Genomic DNA, 8974 nt, shown 5'->3' with positions numbered 1-8974 from the left:
AAAAACAAAACAAAACAACAACAAAAAACACATGCAAACAAACAACAAAAACAAAATTAGCCGGGTGTGGTGGTGCATGCCTGTAATCCCAGCTACTCGGGAGGCTGAGGCAGGAGAATCACTTCAACCTGGGAGACGAAGGTTGCAGTGAGCCAAGGTCATGCCACTGCACTACAGCCTAGGTGACAGAGCAAGACTCTGTCTCAAAAAAAAAAAAAAAAAAAGGAGGAAACAGGAGTGGAACAGGGGAAGTGATACCAGCACCAGGGCGGCTTCTTGTTTTTCTGGGGATTTTTACGTCATTCAGCTCTGGGCATAAGGCCTTGTTTCCCGAAGGGCCCTGTCAAAAATGCACATCTATTACTTGGGAGCATGACACATCAACCCAGTAACTCCAATTCACGTATCAGATGTGCTAGCTGTTGCCTACAAGCAGAGATCAAATAGAAGGGGACAGGGGACCGCTACATTTCGAGGGAGAGTGTGGGAAGGGTTAGGGGCGTGTGGAGTACTTGCTTGGGGAGATGCCACAGAGCTCTGAGCAGCTAGAGGACAGTGAGGAGGTAACAGACACCTGGGAATTTGGGCCAAAAGGATAAATCCCTGCCTGGGAAGCCTTTTTTTCACTGCATAATAAGGCTCCAAGAGGGAGTAGCATCTCTTGGTGAGATCATCCCCTTGGTGTGATATTGGCCCCATAGCACCTGACCATGACACTGGGTCTCCAAGGTGGGTGGGTCCCTTGGACAACTTCCTGGTGAGACAGCCACTGGTCTCCAGCATCAGATAAAGATTGAATTCAGCCACATGTAACAGAAAAGGCAAGTCAGTCGCTTAAACCAGAGAAAGTTTGATTTTGCTTTCACATAAAATAATTACGGAGGCAGACAAAACTAGGACTTATGCCGGGGCATGGTAGCTTCGCTCACATCTGTAATCCTGGCATTTTGGGAGGTCAAGGAGGGAGAATTGCTTGAGTCCAGGAGTTTGAGACTAGTCTGGGCAACAAAGTGACACCCTATCTCTACAAAAAGTAAAAACAAAAAAAAATTAGCTAAGGTGTGGCGACATGCACTTGTAATCCCAGCTACTCTGGAGGCTGAGGTGGGAGGAATTCTTGAGCCCACAAGGTCAAGGCTCTAGTGAGTGGTGATCCCACCACAGCACTCCAGCCTGGGCAACAGAGCAAGACCTTATCTCAAAAAACAAAACAAGGTCAAACGCAGTGGCTCATGCCTATAATCCCAGCACTTTGGAAGGCCAAGGCAGGTGGATCACGAGGTTTGGAGTTCGAGACCAGCTTGGCCAACATGGCGAAACCCCATCTCTACTAAAAATACAAAAATTAGCTAGACGCGGTGGCAGGTGCCTGTAATTCCAGCTACTTGGGAGGCTGAGGCAGGAGAATTGCTTGAACCCAGGCAGCAGAGGTTGCAGTGAGCCGAGATAGATCCACTGCACTCCAGCCTGGGTGACGAAAAACAAAACAAACAACAACAAAAACCAAAACCAAAACAGAAACCAAGACTTAAAGGAGCAGAGACACTCCTGGACCATTCACCTTTTTGACTCCACTTCCTGGCATTTTTGCAAGCAGGTGGCTGGCTCCAGGTGGAGCTTGATAAATGAACCTTCCCTGGGCTTCCTTTTGTCCTAGTCTTACTTCCCCACATTACCACTTGTGCTTCCTGGGCTTACCTCCAAAATCCTTGCCCTGGGCTTGGCCTCCGGAGGATCCCAAACCAATATGCTTATATTATTGAGCACTCACTGTGTCCCAGGCGCCTCACAGGCAGGCATTGTCTCAGTTTTTCCTCAAGCCTGTGTGGTGGGATGCCATGAAGTCCCATTTTAGGGATGAAGCTAAAAAGTCACCCATCACTAGAGCCAAGACTGAAACCAGGCTGATCATTTTGGTTCTTCGGTTGTTCGTATGTTTGTTTTTGGAGGGAGGGTCTCCCTTTCACTCTGTTGCCCAGGCTGGAGTGCGGTGGCACCATCTCAGCTCACTGCAACCTCCGCCTTCCAGGTTCAAGTGATTCTCGTGCCTCAGCCTCCCAAGTAGCCACCACACCCGGCTAATTTTTTAAGTTTTAGTAGAGACCGGGTTTCACCATGTTGGCCAGACTGGTCTCGAACTCCTGAACTCAGGTGATCTGCCTGCCTCAGCCTCCCAAAGTGTTGGGATTATAGGCATGGGCCACCTTGCCCAGCAGGCTGATCATTTTGTGATATCTCCTTAGAGCAGATACCTAGACCTGGATCCCTGGGTCATAGCAAGTACATTTCTAGACTTTTGACCTGTTCTGCCAAACTGCCCCTGAATTAAGTCAAACCCACTTGTCTCCCTGCCCCACTGGCAGTGTGGGGGCCCCTCACTTCTCATGTCCTTACAGCCAAGGGCTCTCAACTCTTTCCAACTCAGGCCCTGTGAGGACATTCCTCGGGAATACATCTTCTAAAAAATACAGAGCATTAATATTAACTAGCTGTATACTAGCAGACGTGCAATATCTGTCTGCAAGTTGAACTGAAAGGGTGTGAAACCAAGTGGATGAGCTCCTGACCTGAGAACGGTTGTCTCCTCGCTGCCCTACTGGCTTGGCTGGGGGTGCAGCTTCTGCCCATCTCCCCTCCCTGGAGCCAGGTGGACAGAGGGCATGGGTGGGCAGATGGAAAGGGAGATGAAGGGTCGAGGAGGAAGGGCACAGGGATGGGAACTGTGTGGTGTGGGCCTGCAGAGGGGATCTTCGATTGAACAGCTTTGGTCCCTTCCAGCACATTCCCTTTCCTGGCAGAAATACTGCTGGGGTAGGGAGTGAGCTGGGAGTGTGACAACGCCCCCATCTCTTCCCCTTAGATGTCTGAAGAGCCAACCTGCCACTCCCGCATTCCAGGCATGTCAAGTTGGCATTCCAAATGCTAGGGGTGGCAGGAAGGCATGTGAGCAGCTGGAGGGGGCATCGGAACCTGCTTCACAAGCATGTGCAACTGCTACTTCAGTGTCCCTAGAGAGCAGAGAACCCTACACATGGCTGCAGGACGGGGCGTTCCCACCTTACCCCGTCTTATCAAATCCCCTCACTGGGCTTTCCAGCTTTCCAAACACTTTCACATCTGGGAATGGCTTTGATCCTTTCACAGCCTGTGAGGAGGGCTGAGCCACAGGATATTATTACCACAATTTACAGATAAGGAAGCTGAGGCTCTGATTAAAACGATAGTTCAAAGTCACATGCTATAGCTCAAGACTTCTGCAGCCTCTCCTACTAATAACCATATCGTGGTGAAAACACGTTCCCTGAACGTGATTACATGCCGGGCACTGTACGAGGCTCTTTATCCAAGTTATGCCCTTCAGTCCTCCCAAAACCCTCGCTGGTGGAGAGTCAACTGCATCTGACAGAGCTGGGATTTGAAGCTGGGCTGTTGGACTCCGTACCCAGGCAATCTCAAAGTACAGTCCCCAAACCAGGAACATCAGCTGAGAACTTTTGAGAAATGCACACTCTCAGACCGCACCGTAGACCCGCTAAGAAACTTGAGGCTAGGCTCTACAGCCCCTGGTTTAACATGCCCTCTGGTTGATTCTGATGCACTCTCAAATTTGAGAATTGCCATGAAAATACAGTCTTTAATTGGGTGGATTTTTTTTTTTTTTTTTTGAGATGGTGTCTCGTTCTGTCACCAGGCTGGAGGGCAGTGGCACAATCTCAGCTCACTGCAACCTCTGCCTCCTGGGTTCAAGTGATTCTCCTGCCTCAGCCTCCCAAGTAGCTGGGATTACAGGCGGCCATCATCAGGCCCAACTAATTTTTGTATTTTTAGTAGAGACAGGGTTTCGCCATGTTGGCCAGGCTGGTCTTGAACATCTGACCTCAGGTGATCCACCCACCTTGGCCTCCCAAAGTGCTGGGATTACAGGCGTGAGCCACCGCGCCCAGCCAAATTTCAATCTTGACTACACAGTAGAATTACCTGGGGAACTTCAGTGACATAATGACCAGTGCTGTCCAGGATGAGATTAGAAGCTCCCCAGATGAATGTAATGAGCACGTCACTCCATTGACATGCACTGAGGACAATAACCACTGAAGGCTCCCTGTTTGACCAGAATGTTCTAGAGGAGCAGAACAGGGCAGCCTGGTTCATTTGGCTGCTCCTCAGTCCTGGTGGGAATGAGAGAAGACTTGGAGTCCAGAAAGGAGAGAATCTGAGGCCCTTCTTCTTCATTATTATTTTTATTATTATTATTATTTTTTGAGATGGAGTCTTGCCCTGTTTCCCAGGCTGGAGTGCAGTGGTGTGATCATGGCTCACTACAGCTTCGACCTCCTGGGGATCAAGTGATCCTCCTGTCTCAGCCTCCTGAGTAGCTGGGACTAAAGGCACAAGCCACTACGCCTGGCTGTTTTTTTTTATTTTGTAGACATGGGGAATCTTGCTTTGTTTCCCAGTTTGGTCTTGAACTCCTGGGCTCAAGTGTCCTCCCGCTTCAGCCTCCCAAAGTGATAGGATTACAGGCATGAGCCACTGCAGTCGGCCTTAGCCCCCACTTCTTGAGAGGCCTCCGCGAGGGCCCAGGAAGCCTGAAGCCCTGATGAGGCCCAGAGACCATGGCCGTTTGTTTTGGCATTTGCCCAGCAGACAGTTTTGTGTGGAGCTGTGGCTCTTTTGTTTGTGTGGTTTAACTGTTGGCCCAGTTTTTCCAGAGCTGATTAGATATCCCCGTGAGCAGCACATCCATTTCTAGTCCACAGGATTCCTGAAAAAGGGGCTGAAACCACTGTTTCTCTTAGCCATGAGGCAAGTCAGAGGTAGAGGGGGCCTGGCTACTGCTTCTGTTGTAACACTCTGAGCCTCGAGTTTGAGGATTCAGTGAGTCTGTTAGTCAGGGTCCAGTCAGGAGACAGAAACCACACCAGTGTTTTGTTTGTTTGCTTGTTTTTGAGACAAGATCTTGCTCTGTTGCCCAGGCTGGAGTGCAGTGGCACGATCTGGGCTCACTGCAGCCTCAGCTTCCTGGGCTCAAGCCATTCTCCCACCTCAACCTCCCAAGTAGCCTGTGAACATGATTACATGCCAGGCACCGTATGAGGCTAATTTTTGTATTTTTTGTAGAGACTGGGTTTCACCATGTTGCCCAGGCTGGTCTCAAACTCCTGGGCTCAAGGGATCCACCTGCCTTGGCCTCCCAAAGTGCTGGGATTATAGGCATAAGCCACTGCGCCCCAGCCCACACCAGTTATTTTAACAGCGAGAATCGAATGTGCAGAATTGTTCACTAGGTACTGAAGAACTGAAAAGGCAAAAAGAGAACGCTGAAGCATTATGGAAGTCACAACCGCAGGAAGCAGCCAGGGCTTCCCTAGTGCTGGAGGAACAAAGGGAAACAGTGAGAATTGTTAAAACTTAGAAGCTTGCAGGAGTGCCCACAGTGCTGAAACTCAGACCTTTGGGAGTAGGTTGCCTGCTGGTGGTGCTGGTATCTCTGAGGGGAAACCATGAGGCTGGTTCTGTGAATATTGGAAAAAACACAAACCGGAATCAACTGCTGCTCCTTGAGTGAACTGCTGCTGTCAGATGGAAAAAACGTTTCTAGGGTAGGGGCATGTCGGGGCAGTTGGGTTTCCAGCTGTCTCATTCCTCCCTGCCCTTAGGGTCTATCCCTTTTCACCTGCAGGCTCACACTCCCCTCTCAGTATTCTTTTTTAATCCAGGACCTACCCCAAACTTTGCTGGTTCAATCAATAATGTACTTTACTGAGCACCTATTAGGCTGCACCCGCCCTGGAGTCTGGGTGCCTCAGATACAGATATGGTAACAGCATCCACATTCATTGGAAAACGTAGTGGCCCACCCTGCTCTAAGCATGTCATATGCATGAATACACTGACTATTACTCTTATTTTACAGATGGGGAAGCTGAGGCACAGAGACGTTTAGCAGCTTGCCCAAGGTTATTCTTTAGCTAGTAATTGGCAGAGCCTGAATATGAACCCAGGCAGAGTGGCTCCACGACCTACATTCTTCACTAAGCCCCCTCATTGCCTCAAGACCTGGAAAGGCAGAACTGTACGCAGCTGACCACAGCAAGGGGTGGAGAATGCCACTGGGAATGGATGGGAGGGCCTCACAGAAGTGGTAGCTCATTTCATGCATTCATTCAATAAGTCTTTTTTATTTTTTTTTTGAGACGGAGTCTCTGTTGCCCAGGCTGGAGTGCAGTGCTATGATCATGGCTCACTGCTACCTCCACCTCCCAGGTTCAAGCGATTCTCCTGCCTCAGCCTCCCTAGTAGCTGGGATTACAGGCACGCACCACCATGCCTGGCTAATTTTTGAATTTTTAGTAGACACAGGGTTTCGCCATGTTGGCCAGGTTGGTCTCAAACTCCTGACCTCAGGTGGTCTGCCCGCCTCAGCCTTGGGTGGCAGAGGGCTGGGGGCATCTTTCACCCCAAGTAGGCAGGTCTGGGACTATAGGCATGAGCCACTGTGCCCGGTTTCATTCAATAAGTCTTTAGACTGGGGTGTGATGGTAAACAAAAGCAGACATTCTGCCTGCTCTCAGGAAGCTTCTAGTGGAGACACAGATATTATTCAAATTTTCTTTTTTTGAAATGGAGTCTCGCTCTGTCGCCCAGGCTGGAGTGCAGTGGCCAGATCTCGGCTCACTGCAAGCTCCGCCTCCCAGGTTTACGCCATTCTCCTGCCTCAGCCTCCCGAGTAGCTGGGACTACAGGTGCCCGCCACCTCACCTGGCTATTTTTTTTGTATTTTTTTAGTAGAGACGGGGTTTCACTGTGTTAGCCAGGATGGTCTCGATCTCCTGACCTCGTGATCCGCTCGTCTCGGCCTCCCAAAGTGCTGGGATTACAGGCTTGAGCCACCATGCCCGGCCTATTCAAACTTTCATATCCGAAAAAAGCAAGCTCCAACCAACAGGTTCTTGCTGTGAAAATTGTAATCATGGGGGTTTGTTGTAAACATAGGAATGAGAGAGCCTGCTTCCTGGAGGAAGTAATGATTGCACTGGGACAGAAAAGATGAGTGGGAGTTAATTCAATGGAGAGAAGAAGGAAAAGAAGTCTGGTCAGAGGGCACAGCATGTGCAAAGGCCCTGGGGTGAGGGTTGGGGTCATGGTGAGTGTGAAGACTGCTAGTCCTGCTCCTGAACTCCGGCCAGCCCTCCCTGGCATGCAGCCCACCTGTCAAGACTCCCACCACTCCAATTTGGAGCCCTGTAGCCAGCCCTTCCTGCATCATGCTAGAGGCCAGCCATCGCCTTCTAGTTGGGTCCCAGCCTCCCACAGCTCCAAGGAACAGGGTGGGCTCAGGGGACTCTTGAGGGAGGCCTGAAAAAGCCCCAAAGCTGGAAGCTGCTCCGGGGACAATAGGGGCAGTCCTTTGGGATAGAAAGTGGGGTAAGCTCCCAGTGAGTCTTTGGAGAGTAACTGAGTGCACCATATAAATGAAGCCTCAAGGGAGGGGGGCTCGAATAGTCACTCCACCCCACCATGAGGGCTTTGACTAGGAGACTTGCAGTACTGAAGGCACACGAATTAACTCCCACTCCTTGACTGCATGGGAGGGCAATGATGAACGCAGGCCAAGGACAAGGCTGGAGAGGAACATCGCTGTTTGGGGCAGCTTCTCAGCCTGACCTTTTCAGGAGGCCACTGGGCCTTTGGAGAATGAGGTTCTGAGGAGTCACACCGTGTCTTTGTGTGGGATCCACAGAGCCTTTGGGATCAGTGGACAAGATCCTAGACTCCTACTGGTTCAAAGAGGGGAGAGGCAGAGAGCAGAAGGAAGAAAGGGAACCACCTCTCCATTGGTTCCCTGTGCCTCCTCTCCGCCCTGTTTACAGAAAACAAAGTGCCTTTGGTTGACTCTGGACCGATTCCCCCAAAGCAATTAGAGCAACCACTGTCAATGCTCCAGGAAGAACAGCTTCCCCCTCCCCCATTGCACCCCCTCCCTCCAGGCAGCAGCTGAAGGCCCAACTGGGGGCCCCATGCTTGTGTCTGTTGGGATCTGCATGCCTGGCCTGTCCCCAAGCCCCCTCCCCCACTCCAGCCAGCACTGAAAGGGTGCCCCATAGCTATTCAAGTTTCCATGGGCTCAATCTAATCAAGCATTGAGGACTGTGTCATCCTCATTACTCTCCCTGGGAGCATCTGATTAGGAGGAACATCACTGAATGGGCCCCTCTGATTCCCAATGGGAAATGAGCCCCTCCCTGCCTGACCCCCCATGCCTGAGGTAGGCCTTTCAGCAGAACCACCCGACCAGAGGCTCCGAACAAAGATGATTTGGATTCCCTGAGCCTCCTTTCCAGGGCAAGGGTGAGGGTGTGTGCACAAATCCCTGTTGTGCCCTGTTGGGTTGGGGGGCCTGCAGGATGCCACCACCCGTCTGCCATGCTGATTAGGTCCTGGGGCTGTTAGAGAGGAGGACCGCTAAGGGGCGGGATGACATGACCCAGGGGCCAGGGGCTTAGGCAGGGACTCAGCGCCTGACAGGAGAGGTGACCCCCACTGATTTGTTTGGAGCCGCAGCAGCACCACTCACCGCCATCTCTTCCACCAGCCTCATGTACCGCTTGGGTGGCGGGGGGCTGGGGGCATCTTTCACCCCAAGTGGGCAGGTCTGGGAGTGTGTTGGAGCCAGCTCACATAGGCTTGCAAGAGCAGATGGTTAAATATTCAGGAATTAGCAGTGAGCTGGTTGTTAAACACAGCCATAACTAAAATTAAATTAAATTACATGAACAGTGTTTCTCAACCTTTTGTTCATCATTGCCTCCTGAGAAGACTTTCAAGACATTTTTCTCCTCCAATCTCCTACCATCACTCTCCCATAAACATTTAGTATCACAGACACTACATATCTGCTGAAGTACTGGATATATATCTGTGCTTTATACATAAAAGGATTAAGTTTTTTGCTTTTTTTTTTTTTTTTTTT

This window comes from Colobus angolensis, unplaced genomic scaffold, assembly GCF_000951035.1.
Source record: "Colobus angolensis palliatus isolate OR3802 unplaced genomic scaffold, Cang.pa_1.0 Scaffold24, whole genome shotgun sequence".
NCBI lineage: Eukaryota > Metazoa > Chordata > Mammalia > Primates > Cercopithecidae > Colobus > Colobus angolensis.
The sequence above is the reverse complement of the archived record's forward strand: the minus strand, read 5'-3'. Positions refer to the sequence as shown.